Source organism: Psammomys obesus, unplaced genomic scaffold, assembly GCF_907164565.1.
Source record: "Psammomys obesus unplaced genomic scaffold, mPsaObe1.curated_primary_1811, whole genome shotgun sequence".
In the NCBI taxonomy this organism is placed as follows: Eukaryota; Metazoa; Chordata; class Mammalia; order Rodentia; family Muridae; genus Psammomys; species Psammomys obesus.
The window spans coordinates 3,804,208-3,822,463 of NW_026592481.1; the positions used below are offsets into that span (position 1 = coordinate 3,804,208).

The 18,256-nt window shown below is 38.5% G+C and overlaps 1 pseudogene; it reads right to left on the bottom strand.

The window, feature by feature from the left end:
• Positions 1-574: 574 nt before the first annotated feature.
• LOC129681443 (ATP synthase F(0) complex subunit C2, mitochondrial-like) overlaps positions 575-18,256 on the bottom strand; it is a 35,850-nt pseudogene continuing 18,168 nt past the window's right edge.

Here is an 18,256-nt window from a genome sequence, read left to right on the forward strand (position 1 = left end):
TACTCCTTTTTAGTGTGGCTCAGCCGTTAAAGGCTAGGCTCATAACCAAAAACAAAGATGTTTTTGAAAGAAAATTACATAGCCTTTTTGTAGTTAAAGAGCTTCTTTATAAATGGCCCCACCTTTGAATATTCCATTAGTAGAACAGGTATCCGTATTATTGTTTTATAGGTAAAGTCCACTAGGCTGAGAAAGATTCCAGGAGAGCTACAGGTCACATGGCCAAAAATGGTAGAGGTGTGTAGATCCCCAATTTTCATAAACTAAGTATACTTTCTCCCACAAACTGCAGAAAGGATAATGTCCTAAAACTGGTAGCACATTTTAAGGGAGTATTAATAGAAACATGGAAAATTATTAAACCAATAGATAAGTTAAAATTTGGTTTTCAACACAAAAAGGGTAGAAGGAGGTTAAGACAGTTGTTTTTCTTATTAATACAGCATTTGTCTTCTTTCTGTCAAACCTTGAGCCAATCACTTCCCCAAGACTTCTAGGGAGGTACAGGAAAAGGAACATACAGGGCAGATGGGACATAAAAGAACTATGGGTGGTGAAAGTGGAGACAGCTGCTTCATATGACAAAGAGGTTGAGAAAGGCCACGATTAGGCAAATGAGCCCCACGGCCTCAGAGGGCAAAGTCCAGAATCACATGGGAGAAGACTTGTGGTTTCTGGGAAGAGTTCCTGGCATAGCTAATGATGAGACTCCCAAAAAGAGTTCCAACCCCAACCCTACAGCCACTCACACCAACTGTAGCAGCCCCAGCCCCAATGAACTTGGTGGTTGTGTCGATATCCCTTGAAATGGTGCTGGTTTGGAAACTGCAGCTAGAGTTGAGTGAGGTCAGAGCACTCTGGACTGCCAAGCTGTTGAGGCCCTCATCTGCTGGCATCTCTAGTGGCTTCAACTACACAGCAGAGAGGGGACTACTCAGTAGCTGAGAGGTGTTCCTAATCAAGGAATAGGTAGAGACAAACTTGTAGAAGAAAGACATTTTCAAGGGTGAGGAGCCAAGGCAGGAGAGCTGCTCCCAGGATAGAGAAGACAGAGACGGACTAGTTAAGACAATTTTTTTTAAGCTTAGAAGAAAATATGAAAATGATAACACAAAATCTTAGAGGAAAATATTATTGACCCAGAAAGTACCAATGTGTTAATTTGTTGTTCATATTGTGGTGAACCTGAAAAGAGTTGGCTTAGAAATATTCCATATGGTGTAGACGCTGTAATTCTGGAAAGGCAAGTGACAGAAAGGCAGGCAAAGTTCCTAAGAAAAAGGGCTGAAGTTATCCTTACAAGGTCCTGAAAGTATGAAGAGATTCAAATTGTTTCTGCTGTGAGGTGTGCGTGTGTGTGTGTTTCATAATTATTTAATTAGAGTTCCAGAAATTACAAATTACAATTTTCCCATATTAAAGTTCCCTAGTTTAAAAGTTTTGGTATAATTGAATCTGTTCTTTGTCCAACGAAATGGAAATTCAGATGGACAAAATGGAAATAGTGCATTACTCCTTCTCTAGAATCTTAACTTAGATATTGTGAATGATGAAAATGTATTTATATATTATATACATATCATAAATATTTAATTTTAATTAATAGATGAAGATTAATTTTCTTTAGTCACTAAAGATTAGTGGGATTCTGAGAAGATGTCAGCCTGAAGTTTAAACTTTTCCTTAATGCTTTAGACCTCAATTTGATAAAGACATGGAAAATGAAGGGTGGTAAAGAACAGCTAAAATAAGAGAGGATTTTACATAAAAATTTTTGTAATTGCTATGAAACAAATTAAACGATATCTGAGTTTAGGGGAAATTCTTCAGATGTCTTTTTTTTGGAATCTTTCAATAAGATAATTTTTACCTCAGCTAAATTATTCTGCTGATGTTTATGTAGACTACTCTGGGGGGAATTTTAGGTTTTATTTGTCAGTAATTTAATTATGTGTCATAAGGATGAGTTTACTTTAGCTCAAGGAATTATGAATACTTTCAGCTTTGGAATCAGAGTTAAAAGATGGTGGAGTTGCAGGGATTAGTTGGGACATTTTAGTTTTTACATTTTCCTTTGTCAGATTTAGAAGATGCACTTCCAAGAGACCAAATGCAGTAAGCACCTATAACAGAACTTATACATTAGGTAAAATCACTCTGTACTGCTAGAAGAAATTAGAAACTAGTAGAATAGGGAACAAATCATACTAATGTTATATTTTCATGTTCAGACAGAAATGCCACCAGAGATCATTACCAAACAATTCAGGGCTGCAATTCTTAGTGCATTGATGGATATTCTCTTAAATGTAGAAAAAATAGCACATCAATTGCCAAGTTCCAGGCTTCCAGAAATCCATTTTCCAATTGTTAATGGAATGAAATGACATATATCATAATGACATGTTAGGAATGAGGGAGGTATATCATTCTGCATATTCCAAAATGAATATGGAAATATTATATGGGGAATAATTATGTAAGCTAGGAAATGAGTGCATAAAATGCTGCCAGACTAAAGTCAAACTGAATGACAATTTTGTCATTCCTCAGAGTTCAATGAAAAACTAAGATAATAAAAAGGAGGTATGGAAGCTACTGGGTTCTGTTCAGGATTTTGATACAGAAAACAACACTGAATATCCTTAAATCTTGTATATTATTATCTTCTGTATGCTTCATTGCCATCCTTTTAACATTGTCATCATAGTTTAACAAAGACTCTACTTCATAGGTTCAAGTTATAATTTCAAATTCCCATTTCTTCACTGACACAGCAAAGCCTACGTGCTTAGGTTTTGGAACAATTTCCCTTGAATTAACACATTGCTTCTGGGAGGAGGACCTCCCCTATCAGTGGACATGGAAAGGGGCATGGGAGGAGATGAAGGAGGGAGGTCGGGATTGGAAGTGAATGAGGGAGGGGGTCACAGCTGGGACACAAAGCAAATAAAATGTAATTAATGAAAAAATAAAAATTTAATTAAAAAAAACATTGCTTCCTAGGGTATGGAAGGAAGGTGATTGGTAAGGCTCAGGAAGATCACAAAACATACAAGATAGGAGAATCTCAGAAAATAACAAGATCAGCAAGGACCCTCTACAAATATATACAAGCAGTAAACAGTTGCTAAGAAAGATGTTTTTCAGTACAACTGATTGAAAGCTAGACATTAAAGTTTCATTGATGCAGCTTTCATGAATCATCAACCTAAACTTCAGTGGGATTTTTGGTGACTCAGATGGTCATCTCCCGTCTAGAGTCCTGTAAGTAACCTTGATAAACTTGTCATCTCACCAAACTATAATGGAGTGGAATAGTTTCTTTGGTCTGTTGTTAATGCCCTCTCTGAAGTGAATATTTGTTTGTTTACATCTTCCTAGGAAAAGTCACAAAGCAGGGCTAATTGCCATCCCTATGTGTGGAACTTTGGCATTATATGTAAACCATTTGAGTCTTCAAGTCTCCAGCTATGAAAGATTTCTCCTTTTCTGCTTCTTTTACTACTTCTATATATTATTAACTCTCTTCATTCAAGGTATGAAGTTGCTAAAGCTCTTTTAGAGATGAGAAAACTGAGGAACAGAAAGATATCTCTAAGGTCACATAGTCATGAAAGAACAGAGATAGAATTCCAGAAGAGGCTAACTGGCTGTGGCATTAGCTGTGGCCTTAGCCTTTGCTTATACTAATCAGGAGAATGTGTTCTAGAATTATATCCTCCAATTTTTTTACTAGTAAACTCAGAACTGAAATTTTCCATACATCACTGTTCCAGTTCTACCCTTAACCCAAATGTCTCATTTAATACTTTCATCTAGGCCTCATGGCTTCTTATAAGACATGAAGTCTCATGACCAATGAAATGATGGTGAGCACAACAAATTTTATATGAAAGAAGTTTATAAGATGGAGATGAAGAGAGAGAGAGAGAGAGAGAGAGAGAGAAAGTGAGAGAGAGGGGGGTAGAGGGAGAGAGCAAGAAATGATGGGGTTTTGAGGAAACACTATTCCTAATTGTCTGAGAAAGCCCCAGATTGTCTTCCAAAGTGGTTGTACCAGTTTACATTCCCACCAGCAATGTAGGAGGGTTCCCCTTTCTCCACAACCTCTCCAGCATGTGTTGTCATTTGAGTTTTTTATTTTAGCCATTTTGATGGGTGTAAGGTGAAATCTCAGGGTTGTTTTGATTTGCGTCTCCCTGATGGCTAAGGATGTTGATCATCTCTTTAGGTGTTTCTCTGCCATTCTATATTTCTCTACAGAGAATTCTCTATTTAACCCTGTACCCCATTTTTTAATTGGATTACTTGATTTGTTGCTTTTTAACTTATTTAGTTCTTTATGTATTCTGAATATTAGCCCTCTGTCAGATTTAGGGTTGGTGAAGATCTTTTCCCAGTCTGTAGGCTGTCGTTTTGTTCTGGCGACAGTGTCCTTTGCTTTACAGAAGCTTTTCAGTTTCATGAGGTCCCATTTATTGATTGTTGCTCTTAGAGCCTGTGCTGTTGGTGTTCTGTTCAGGTAGTTGTCTCCTGTGCCAATGATTTCTAAGCTGTTCCCCATTTTTTCATCTAACTGATTTAGAGTTATCTGGTTTCATGTTGAGATCTTTGATCCACTTGGACTTTAGTTTTGTGCAGGGTGATAAATATGGATCTATTTTCATTTTTCTGCATGTAGACATCCAGTTGGACCAGCACTATTTGTTGAAGATGCTGTCTTTTTTCCATTGAATGGTTTTGGCTTCTTTGTCAAAAATCAAGTATTCGTAGGTGTGTGGGTTTATTTCTGGGTCTTCTATTCAGTTCTATTGATCCTCCTTTCTGTTTCTATGCCAATACCATGCAGTTTTTATTACTATTGCTCTGTAGTACATTTTGAGATCTCCTAGGCATATACCCAAAATTTGCTTAAGTACACAACAAGGACATCTGCTCAACCATGTTTGTAGCAGCTTTATTTGTAATAGCTAGAACCTGGAAACAACCTAGATGTCCATCAATGGATGAATGGATACAGAAATTGTGGTATTTTTACACAATGAGATACTACTCGGCTCATAGACCATTGGCAGATAAACACTTAAAGAAATGCTCAACATCCTTAGCCATCAGGGTAATGCAAATCAAGATCAAAATGACCCTGAGACTTCACCTTACACCCATAAGAATGGCTAAAATCAAAAGCTTAAATGACAATACTTGCAGGAGAAGATGTGGAGAAAGGGGAATCATCCTCCCCTGTGTCTCAGTCACAGAGCCTCATGCTCATGCTTGGGGCAATCACTGCAGCCTCTACCAAGCAGGGAAGCCAGTGCTTGGGGCAAGGGGAAGTAAAGGGGGGTTGAATATTTGCCATTCTAAGTCCCCTGAGATGTCCATGGGTGACCTGGATCCAAAGTGTCTCAGCCCCTCTTGCCCAGGAATCATCAGTGTCAATGTTCTGGCTTCAGCTGACCTTGTACTCAGTAAATTCGGAGTTTTGGATCCTGTGCCCCTTAGATATGGTGCATACTGGTCACTGACATCTTGGACCTCTTACCCAAAGGAGAAGATGGTCCTAGATGAAGGGTTTCAATGTAGGTTGGTGAGAGCAGTAGGAAGTATTTGAACCAACCAGAAGTGAAGACTCTCTGAAAGGCTGGTGTTGGGTGTAGGAATGTAGCAGTCAGTAGCCAGGAATTGTTACCAACCAGAAGGGACTACTCATGAATCAGCTGGTGTTGGATGTAGCAATGTAGCAATCAAGTAGGCAGGAAAGGGAAGTCCAAAAACCATGGAAAGGGGAGGAATCCCGCCCTCTGAGATAGGCAATAGGTGCAGTACTTATCTGAAGCCCAGCTGACCTGACATGTGGGTTCAGGTGGATTTCCTGCAGCTTACAAGACTTACTTTTAAGTTTCACAAAGGAGATAAAACCTTAGACATGTTAGCATCACAATTTTAATCTGTACTTAAATATACATCATAGAAAAGGCAGTAGACATACACATTTGTGTTAACAGCATAAGCATCTTTTAAGGTGAGCTCTGAAAAGGCAGAAGCCTTTTATGAAGTAGAAGGCATAAAATCTCACTTGATCTTAACTTTTAGTATGATTACACATTATGAAGATTTAAAGAAGATTTGAAATCTTGAGCTTGGAATTATGATAGTGGGTGGTATAGTGGAATGCTTTTGTATTAGAGTTAGATTAATAAATCAGAGCTCTATTGATAAAGGTCAAAGTTCTGGATAACAGTAGCTTAGCAACAGGAGAAAATATTAAGAATTTTTACCTATTTAGGACACCTTAAATCATCTTAGACATTGCAACCTTTATAACTTGTATTAATCAATGTTAAAACACTTTTAGACCATCCAACAACATTTGTCTTAGGCCTTTGTATCTAGTTATTTATAATGAGACATACGTGAGACTGCTACGAACGTTTATTGTCCTTTAGGCAAAGGGATGGTAAAAGGTTACATCTGAGGCCTGTTTCTTGAGTCTGGCAACAATGCATATTGTGTCTAGACCTGACAACAGCAACTCTAGAATGTTTAAGGCCTTGTCTCCTGCCTGTGAAGAGAACTGAGAAGGCATCTGAAGTCTCCCAACACAGAAGTTGGCAGTATGTCTGTGGGGTCCAAGTGTGAGGCCAAAACAGACACGCAGTGTTACCTTAGGCTGGTGAGGGTGGTATTTGTTGAATCTAGGCACTGTTTGTCTTACATCAGGCCAAGGAGCTGGAAGGCTGGAAGTGTCTGTGGCTCTTGTGCTGGTTTAGTCTTCATGGCTAGGCACAGAGTACAAGCCTGCAGGGGAACATTTTGACTTTCAGAGGCCAATTTACCAGCAGTCAGCCATGACTTCTTGAGACAGCTGTGGTACCAGTGTCCCTTTGGCTGCATTTGAAACAGTTACCTGAAGGAATTGTCTTTGGCTATACTACCCTGGCAGGATGGGGCATTGCAGATGTCCTGTTTTTTATGTGGGAATGCCAACAGCCTCAGAGCAGCAGCCAAGGTCTGAAGCATAGGTTTTTTGTTGTCTTTTTTTTTTTTTCTGTAGATGAGCCTGTTGGGAAGGCTTCTCTCATTATTTTTACCAACTCTTGTATGGTGACTCAAGGACTATCTTCAGCTGTTCATTAAAGATGACAGTGAGACCATGCTTGCCTCTGTAGGAATATAAATATATTTTTAGACATGTTAGAGGACTTCATTATCTATGAGATGATTGACTATTAACTTGCATTCCTTAACCATCAAATATTAGGACTTTAGGTTTTGTCCCTGTTAAGTTGGAGCCTTCAAAGTCGTAAATATAGTCCATTAAAATGAGATTTAGTATATAAAAACTTTTATGTATGATTTAGTATATAAAAAGTTTGTAGCTTATAAAATTCTATGGCTATACTATAGATTAATAATACTACCATTTTTAGAAAACAAGACCAAGCATATTTTAACCTTTTGGTGGTGAAGATATAGCACAATGACCAAGTTTTAACATAAATAAATGCCTCTAGAATTAAGAGATCTTAATTTAGAATATTGGTAAAAACTTGTATGTAGTAACCCCTGAGCTATGAGTTTTAAAACCAACAGTATAGCAAAACAGTATAAGGCAATTTTAAAATTACATTTGAATTTATTATAGCAAACCTATTAGCAAGAAAGCCTAGTGGAAAATCTGGATCATAGACAGCTCATGGCAGGAGAAACGACATTTATTAACTTAGGAATTGATAAAGATATAAGCAGCTAGACATGCATTTTAAATTATCTTAATTTGAAGACCTTTATGACTTTGAAATTTTAGCATTGTATAAAAATTATTTTGAACTAGGATTGAATCATATATACTTTAAAATGTAACTTTGAATTTTATTTAAAAAATCCACAACAATTTAAAATGAGACTTGTTGCTGTCTTAGTCTTTAATAGATAAGATAAACGGAGAATTAATTATGATTAAAATTGTTGTGGTCAACCTTAAGGTTTACAGTATAATTTTAAGATTTTTTGAAAGTATAAAAAGAAAGCAGAGAGTAGAGTATATTTTAGCAGGCAGAGAGAAACAGAATATGAAGAAGCAGTTCTTGAGAATGAGAAAGGGGAAATGGAAATGGACCATGTGGCTAGTGGGTCGTCAACCAAATAGCACAGCAGGTCATGGGCTTAGCCTGGCTAAGCCCGAGAACCTTGGTGCCTGGTACCAGGGCTTTATCAGCAGTAAGGCAGAGTTCTCCTAGAGGGAATCTCATCTGTGGGAAAGGATAGGGGCATATAGGCAGCTTTAGAATGGATGTAGGAAGGAGCTCAACGGCCTTTTAGTGTCTACAAGTGACTGCAGTTTTGCAGCTCCAAAAACAGTGGGTCAGAAACAAAGTAGTAAAAGCAGCTGGCAGTTGGTGAAACCACAGCCTTTTTTAAAATATCCTAGATGGCTGCCAATCATGTCACTGCCTTTGATTGCCTTAAGTTAAGATGGTGGTGAAACCATGTGCTTGCCCTTAGTGGAGATGGAAGTGAAGCTGTGGCTCCACCCTCCTTATCTCAAAATCAACTTGTTGGCTAGCCACCTGTGGTTCCTGGCCATAGAGGCATAGCGAGACCAGGTGCTTGCTGGTGGGATAGCTGTCCTGACCTGATTCCATGTGGCATGGAAGATAGGAAGTCTGAGCAAATGATAACCCTCCTCTGCAAGCCAGCCTCTCTCAGCAGGTGTTCCTTAGAAGATTTAAAATTCAGTGGCTGGCTCTTTGATCACTCCCCCCTGGGGGGAGTAGCCTTGCCAGACCACAGAGGAGGACAATGCAGCCAGTCCTGATGAGACCTGATAGGCTGGGGTTAGATGAAAGAGGAGGACCTCCTCTATCAGGGGACTTGGGGAGGGGCATGGGAGGAGATGAGGGAGGGTGGGATTGGAATGATGGAGGGGGCTACAGCTGGGATACAAAGTGAATAAACTGTAATTAATATAAAACATAAAAATTAATTAAAAAAACTTTTCCCATAGGGCCTGAGGCAATGGCACAATCTAAAGCCATCTGTGTGTGTGCAGGATCCCCAGCAACTGCATACCTAACAGCTATAGTTTAGAAGCTGGCTGTGTCTGTGTCTGAAGGTGCAGTTTTAGCATCTGGCATGAGCTTTTTAGATTCCCCAAGTTGATTTGGCTCAGCGTGAGTGTCCACCTTGTCCCTGGTGTTCGGAGCACATGGAAGGATGCGGAGTCTGAGCAGTCAAGAGCAGAGGGACAGGTGTGTGCAGTTAGAGCAGAGCAGTTGAGAGAAAGTGTAGGTTTTAAGGCAGAGGTGGTTGTGTGGTGATTAGGGATAGGTAGAAAAAAAATCTGTTGCAGGCATCATGGTCTGATTAAAAGGGTTCTGGCATGACCAGACCAGGTGCTACCAGGAGAGCCCTTCCTTGCCAAACACACCAATGTTAGGACCAAGGAAATGATGATGAGCACAACAGATTTTATATGAAAGTGGTTTATTAGATGGAGATGGAGATGGAGAGAGAGAGAGTGAGAGAGAGAGAAGGAGAGAGAGAGAGAGAGAGAGACATGATAGGGGAAAGGAGGAGGCACCCTGACAGAGAAAGGGAGAAAGCAAGAGAGTAAGAAAGAGGGCAAGAGGGCAATAGAGGGACAATGTGGCAGGTAGGTCCTTTTAAGGAGCAACTTATCCATGCCTTCCAGGTGTGACACTTGTCAGGTGACATATGATGTGACATCATAGGTTGCTAGGCAACCCATAAGCAGGCTTCCTAAATACTAATATAGACACTCCTGAGAGAATCAGTTCAGCTTATTTTTGTGATTACCATCTCTGTTTTATCTTACACCTTGTTTTGTTTTCCTGTCTATCTCACCCCCTTCAGTGATGTTTCTAAATTGTGTATGACTGACTTCCTCATCTGCATTCTCATAGTCTTTCAAATCCAGCAAAATCCCACCCTACTTTGAAAAGAGATGAGCATATCTGCTATGGTTTTATACTAAGGAACACACACACTTTCCAGTATCTAATGTAAAGCTTAATCTTGTCTGTCTTACATTACAAAATACCTTGTCTCTCTAACTTTGATAATGCTACCTCCAGTAATGTTCTCTTTGTCCCAAGATTTTTCATTCTCTTGAGTTCCAGAACTTATTAGGTCCTCCCTATATCTTTATTGCCTCCAGTGCCTCTTTTAATATCTTTTCTCCCTACTCTATACCTATAAATCTTTGATACTCATTTTGCTTAAAAACTAAATTATTTCTTAAGACCTTTCTTTGATAGAGGGACCAAATATGCACATAGGAATCATGGAGGACATTGAAGAGGATCCTAAGCTGATCTAGGAAACAGGCACTGGTCCCTTTATGAAGAGCTGTTTCTTGCTCAGGTTCCTCACCCCACCCCGACTCCCATTGCAAGTGTTAAAAAATGTTGTTGAACAAAGTGGAAAGAATGAGAGAAAGAGAGAGAGAGAGAGAGAGAGAGAGAGAGAGAGAGAGAGAGAGAGAGAAATCTTAGAGTAGGAGCAGTCATTCAGGAATGACAAGAAGTTAGGATTTTACAGGGTACCCAGGAGCCTATAAATAATCTCACCCAAAGCCCCAGAGGAACTCCCACCTATGGGGCCACTTTCAATACCTGGATGCGAAATGTTTGTCTTTTCCAGTAAACTTTGTCATTTTTCTTTTCTTTTCTTTCCTTTTCTTTTTGTGGCTGGTATATCTCTGTTCCTGTCCATCTGTAAATTTTCGTTCATTTTCTAGGGATTTATACTTTCACTGTGGGAGGCTATAATGCTCCTTTTCAGCCTCAGATCTATAATTGTGACTTTGTATTTGGGACCTGCAATTTTTGCTCTAAGGCTGGTGGCAGCTACTTTTCTGTCCCTGCTTAGGATCTATAACAGTTATTTTTTATCTGGGACAATCAGGATCTCTTAACTCCCAAGGCAGTGGAGGCTGCCATTTTGGCTTCTCTGTCTCAAGTCTTATAACAGTTCCTTATAATAGACCTGAGGCATGTTGCATTACTTGTCTAAGATCTCTAGCTGCCCAGTTCATCAGTGACTCCACACTGCTATTTCACTTTCCTGGTTGAATAAATCTTCCTTGCAGGACAAACAATTATTTGTCCCTTTCACTGAATAAACTGTATTATCATCAGATGACCAACCCTCATCCAAGATCCTCATAACAGCATGATAGGACCTATTACCTGGAATCAACTCATGGATATCACCATGAGTGCTGTTCTGATTTAGAGGAAAGTGGGCCTCATGGCTTCAGAAAGAGTTCAGAGCTCTTACAGTATGTGGTACACTTACTGTTTATTACTAGAATCATGTTTTTTTTTCAGACATATAATTTGACAATATTTTTATTTTTATTTATTTATTTATTATAATTTATTCACGTTGTATCCCAGCTGTAGTCCCCTACCTCATCTCTTCCCAGTCTCACACTCTCTCTCTTTTCACCTCCTATGCCACTCCCTTAGTCCACTGATAGGGGAGGTCCTCCTCCCCTTCTATTTGACCCTAGTGTATCAGGTCTCATCAAGTCTGGCTGCATTGTCTTCCTCTGTGGCCTGGTAAAACTGCCTCCTCTCATGGGGAGCTGATCAAAGAGCAAAGTAAATAACCTGTGATTAATATAAAAAAGCATAAAAAATAAAAGAAAACAAGAAGTACTCTCTACCTTATCCTTAAAAAAAAAAAATAGAGTATCCAGGTCTCTTTTTCTCATTTTGTGGTTCTGATCACAGTATATCATATCATCACGTTTGATTTTCTTTTCTACTTTACCAACAAGACTTCCATGATTCAAAATGACAGCTATTTTATAAGTTCAGACTTAAGTTTATGGTGTTATGTGGAGAGTGGTGGACTAGAGTTCACAATAGCTTATCATATATGCATATTTTAAAATATTTATTTTTGCTTATGTGAACTGCCCAATATAGGCACCTGTCTCAGGTTGTCTCAAAGAATTGCAATTACTCTCAACACTGAACCATCTCTCCAGCCTTGCATTATGTATTTATATCTCATCAGAAAAGAGGCAAATAAAGAATGTAAACATAAGATAGAATTTCTTTTTGACACAGGATTTCTCTATGTAGCGTTGGCTGTACTGGAACTCTCTCTGTAGACCAGGCTAGCCTTGAACTCACAAAGATCTGCCTGACTCTGCCTCCCAAATGCTGGGATTAAAGACATGTGCTGTCTAAGACAGAATTTTAAATTATCTTGATTTTATCAGTATATAATACATACATATATCTAACTGTTGCTCTGTACCCCATAAATGTGAACAATTACCATGTTAATCAAAATTGTTCATTGAACATAATATAATGCAGTCCATTGAAAGTAAATGCATGGATTAAGAGATGGCTCAGTGAGTAAAGTCCTTGTCATACAAATGTGAGGACCTGAGTTTGAATCGCCAGAGGCCACATAAATCCAGGAATGGCAGGGAGCACAGTTCTGCAATACGAGTCTTCCTATGGGGAGATGGCCTCTGATCCTAAGGGGTTGATTTTGAATTTATTTCTATAATGTATACACTTAATACATAGTATGAGCTCAGTATTTGTGGCATAAATAAATACAGGAAGTGCCATTAACATGAGCTAAATAATTTATAATCTGTATTAACTTGAAACCATAAATTTGTTTCTTTCATTTGATTGCTCCAGAAAACATTTGATTATAATTAGAACTGGTGGATTAAAGTCTAAATTCTCTGAGTTGTATATAGAATTGATCAACATTAGTGTATTCAAGTTTTCTGAACCCCAAAGTCAATAGATACTATCTCTATGTTGGGAGATAAATACATCTAGGAAGTGATTATCAGGTAAAATTCATTGGAAACCTGCTTTGGAATCACAGCACTGTCAATCAAACTGATTTTAGCCACAGAAAATAAAGAAAAGGTTCTTAGGCAGGGAATATGCTGAGTAATTAGTTGCCTGACAAGGATTTGTGTATTCAACCCTGCTTCTCTTTCCTGTTAATAGTTTAACTTAAAAAAAGTAGTTTAACTTTAGGCAAGTTGATGGTTCTAGGCATCACCTGTAGATACAATGTTTTCCTTTCCTATCTCCATATATATATTTCCACGTGTGTGTTTGTGTTTTTGCATGTGTGTACACATGTCTAAGAGTGCATGTATATGTGTGTGCACATGCATAGAAGGCTAGAATGTCTTTTACTATTTATTGCTCTCTTCTGAGTAGGGTCTCTCACTGAACCTAGAGCATATTTATTCAACTAGAGTCACTGGTTAGTGAACTCCAGAAATCTGGCTGTCTCTATTCCCCAATTGCAAACATGTACCACAAAAATTTTTACATGGTTGTTTTCCAGTCTGATGCCATGATTTTCAAAGAAAAAAAAATTATCTATTTTGTTGTCTTAGAACTAGGAAATCTTTAACAGAAACCATTAACTGATTTCATCTCATTGCTAATTGGCTAGAATAAGGTCACATGCCCATTCTTCATTGAATCACAGATGACAAGACTATGATATTTCAGTGGAAATACAGGTAGATGGTTTGATGGTAAACATGAAAAAGTCAATAATTTTACTAACGCTAGTGTAAGTCTATTGTACCATGTCTATTGAATTGTTAAGTCATGCTTTGACCAACCTTATCCCTCATGTTCAATGAAAGCTAATAAGTTAGATTTACATGCATATTTTAGAAACCATATTTAGGAGGGTGGAGTTGAAGTATTCTATGTCAGGCTTAATCCACTTTTGCCAGGTGGAAATAAAATTCTTACAGACTTTTCATCTTGCCTCAATTTCTAGGATATTCTAGGTTACTTAAAAATAAGGCTGTGATTCTTGATTGGAGACACAGTTGAACCTGGTCATGGGTATCAGAATCTCTTGAAGGCGCTTCTTTACATACTTCTTTAGTATTCTTCCAATCTATTTCTTAATATGTCCCTGCTCTTTTCACTGATTTTTGAAGTTTATGGCGACATGTACATGTTTTCTTAATATGGCCCTTTTGCATGTTTTTATAGGAAGTGTAGAAAATATGCATCTGAAAATAGTATACGGTTGTAAGTGGTAAAATTGATATCATCAAATAATTCTGATGTGCCTAGTGCTGTGGCAGTCATTCAGTGATTGATAAATCCACATGGATGCAGACTAATCTATTTACTGAAGGTTCTAATTGACAACACTCAGATGGAGAAAATGTAGAGATCTGCTGATGGCATGCTCTTCACCCTTGCGTCCAGAGATAGCTTTCATCTCACTAAATAATTAGTATCTTATTCCAAACTCATTATTTAAGCTTGTGGAAAGTAGAACATAGTATATCCAAAGTCTCTTCAGGATGGAGAAGAGCTAAAGAACCCTCAGCAGGCCAGTGAGCACAAGAATAGGATTCAATCCTAAGTCATTGATGAACTGTGATGTTTCAGCAAAATAATTACCATCTCCAGACCGTTCTTTTAGCACAATGATTCTAGAACATTTGGAGTTGGAGTTGGAAAAGCATGGTTCTCACGTTAAATGAGGTCTATTGCCTACCTTTATAATCACAGTATTGTTGACACATAGCCATGTCCATCTGCCACTTTTGACAGTAACAGCATAGCTTAATTGCATGGTAGGCCATATGATGATCAAAGTGTAAGGTGATGACTAGCTGGCCCTTTACAGAAAATATTTGTTGACTATTGTACCAGAGCCATTCTTCTCCAATGTGTTGATAGCTTAGAATATTTTAAAATTAATAAGTCTGAGCTCTACACCTTTATTTAATTGGTCTAAACCAGAGTCCAGGCAGAAGCATTTTTTTAAGTAACTCAGATAAACTTTATGTAGATGCAGAAATTCTAAATACACTATTTATTGGTCCATGAAGATGTACATGATCACGAAAGTTCTTTCTAGTTGGTAGTCAAATCACAATTTGAATGCAGATCTATTCAATTCCTGAACCCAGACTTAGTGGCACTGTTTACTAGCTTATCCAATCCACTTTTATGATTTACTTTTTTCTTCATTTATAAAATAAGGATAAGGGGTGGTGGTAGTGGTGTGTGTGTGTATGTGTTTAAGATATGGTCTCATGTAGCCCAAGCTGGCTTTGAACTCACTATGTTACTGACTATGACCTTGAATCTCTGATCCTCCTACCTCCATCTTTCAACTGTTTGGATTATAGGTTTGTGTTTGTAGTGGTAGTGCATGGTAGGAAAACATTCTAAAAACTGAGCTACATCAACTATTGGCTTCTCAAGCTTTCTTTGTAGCTGTGTGCATCTGAATAATTTCCAGTGACCATGAATATATTTCAGTTTGGAGAGGGACACATTTTTGGTATTTTCTTTTTATTGAAGTGGCTTGGCCTGTCTACATTTTCCTTTGTCTTTCTTCCTTTTTTGTTTGTTTTTCAAGACAGGGTTTCTTTGAGCAGCCTTGGCTGTCCTAGACTTACTTTGTAGATCAGGCGGGCCTCAAACTCACAGAGATCTGCCTACCTCATCTTCCTGAGTGCTGGAATTGCAGGCATATGCCACCATACCTGGCTCTGTCTACATTTTCTGAAGTGTGATTTCTAAGTGACCCAGAGAGAAGTTCACTTCCTCAACTTTATACAATGAAGCCTATGACTGAGGACTAGTCAGTGATGCCACTGTTAATATCCTTGCTATCTTCTTCTTCATCTTCTTTTTGTTTCATTTTTCTAAACATAAATGTTGACTTCACTGCTCTATTCTGGATTATTTTTAGCAAAGCAAACATAGATTTATTAAGGAAAAGCAAGAAAAAAAAAACCTCCCAATTGTGTGTACGTGGGTGGAGGGGGGTTGCTTATAAGGGAAGAACACCTGTGTTCCAGATTTCTTAAATGCTAACTTCTTCTGTAACTTTATTTCTTTGTTTGTTTGTTTTCTTTTAGCAGCAACTGTCATTTTACTAATGCAAACTGTGGTGCACATGTTACATTATTAATTGGTAAACTATGACTTGAAAGCCAAATATAAAAGCTGCTTTCATCACCTCCCCCTGAGGGGGGAGCAGCCTTACCAGACCACAGAAGAGGACAATGTAGCCACTTTTGATGAGAACTGATAGATTAAGATCAGAAAGGAAAGGAGAACCTCCCCTATCACTGGACTTGGGGATGGTCATACATGCAGAAATGGGAGGGAGGGTGGGATCAGGTGGGGAGGAGGGAGAGGCTTATGGGGAGATACAAAATGAATAAAGTGTAATAAATAAAAAATAAAAAAGTTAAAAAAATCAAAAGAGAACATTACTTTGAAGCACAGACACACCTATATGTGTACAGTATATTGCAATCTTGCTTTGCACTAGGGTAGCTTTTAGTAGTCAAGAGACAACATATAGTACACAAAGTCTAAAATATTTACTCCCTAACCCTTTACAGGAAGTTTGCTGATCCCTGTGTTGAATGAATATACAGGTTTGTTCATTAACCATATACTATAAAAAGGGGATTAACTAGGATGAATTTATACTTCTCTTTCATTTTGTACATTTTATGTTAAAATCAGTTTGTTTACATATAATAGCATTTATTATTGATTTATTTGATATCACATATGCCATGAAAAGCTCTGGAGAGATATAAAGGAGAAAAGAATACCTGTATTTTCCATGGGTTTCTATGCTATTACCATGATACTGACAAAATAGCAAACAAACACATGAGCCAAATCACTTCACACGGCAGAATGGAGAAAAAAAGGCACAGTGGTGTGATAAAAAGTGATGTATAGCTTTCTCAGAAAATTGCGAATATCACTACCTCAAGATTCAACTATACCGCTCCTGGGAATATACCCAAAAGATGTCCCACTATTCAATAAGGACATTTGCTCAACTTTGTTCATAGCAGCTTTATTTGTAATAGCCAGAATCTGGAAACAAACTAGATGTCCCTCAATGGAGGAATGGATACAGAAATTGTGGTACATCTACACAATGGAATACTACTGAGCTATTAAAATCAAGGAAATCACAAAATTTGCAGGCAAATGAATCAAACTAGAAGAGATCATCCTGAGTGAGCCAACCCAGAAACAGAAAGACAGGCATGGCATATACTCATCTATAGAGCTAAAGAAGCTAAACACTAATGAAGATCCCAGTGAGAATGCTTAAATCTCATTCAGAATGGCAAATAGGATAGACAACAGAAGCAATAGAAGAGGGGAAACAGGATGGGAGCCTACTATAGAGGGTCCTCTGAAAGGCTTTACCCAGCAGGAGATCAACACAAATGCTGAAACTCAAGAACAAACTTTGGGCAGAGCACAGGGAGTTTTATGGAAGAAGAGAGGGGTGGAGATAGAGGGACATGGAGGGGAAAATATCACCACGAGGAAACCAACAAAGCTAAAGTATCTGAGCCCAAGAGGTACTGCAGAAACTGGTGCACCAACCGAGGACCATGCATGAAGAGGACATAGACCACCTGCACAGATGTGGTCGATTGTCAGCTCAGACTCCACGTGGATCTCCAAGTGAGGGGTGTAGGGGCTGCCTCTATCATGAACTCGGTTGACTGCTCTTTGATCACTTGCCCCTGATGATGCAACCTTTCCAGGCCATGGAGGAGGAGGAGGGTCTAGACAGTCCTGATGAGACTTAACAATTTATGGGCAGATGGCAATGGTAGAGAACTCCCCCTTTCAGTGGACTAGGGAAAGAGGGTGAGGGGGAGGAGAAAAAGGAAGGAGGGTATAACTTGGAAGAATTGGGGGAGGGGGCTTCATCGGGATATATAATGAATGAATTGTGAAAAAAAATAATAAGAAGAATATTGAAAAAAGTGATTCATAGAATGGTCCTTTTGTAATCAGGAGAGTAATTTTGTGTGAACATTTGCATTACATCTGAACATATGAAAGATGTGAAAATCAGCAGTGTTCTATGTTGAAAAGAGAGCATGAGCTTAGTCCTGTGGGAGAAAATAAGTTCGTGTGTTCCCCAAACAAGGGATGTCTGTAGTGTTTTAAGCACAATTGAGCAAAATATATTCAGAGATGAAGGATGCTATGACAGAGGTCAGATTTTCTTGGGTCCTGTGGGACATGGTAAAGGAATCTAAAATTTATGTAAAGTGCAATGGGGAGTCTTGAAAGGAGGAAAATTGTGTGTAAGAACTGCTCTGATGTGTCTATCAGAATAGAGAACCTTTTTCTCAAAAGGAATTAAGAGGATCAGGAGGTGAATCAGCAACCACTGT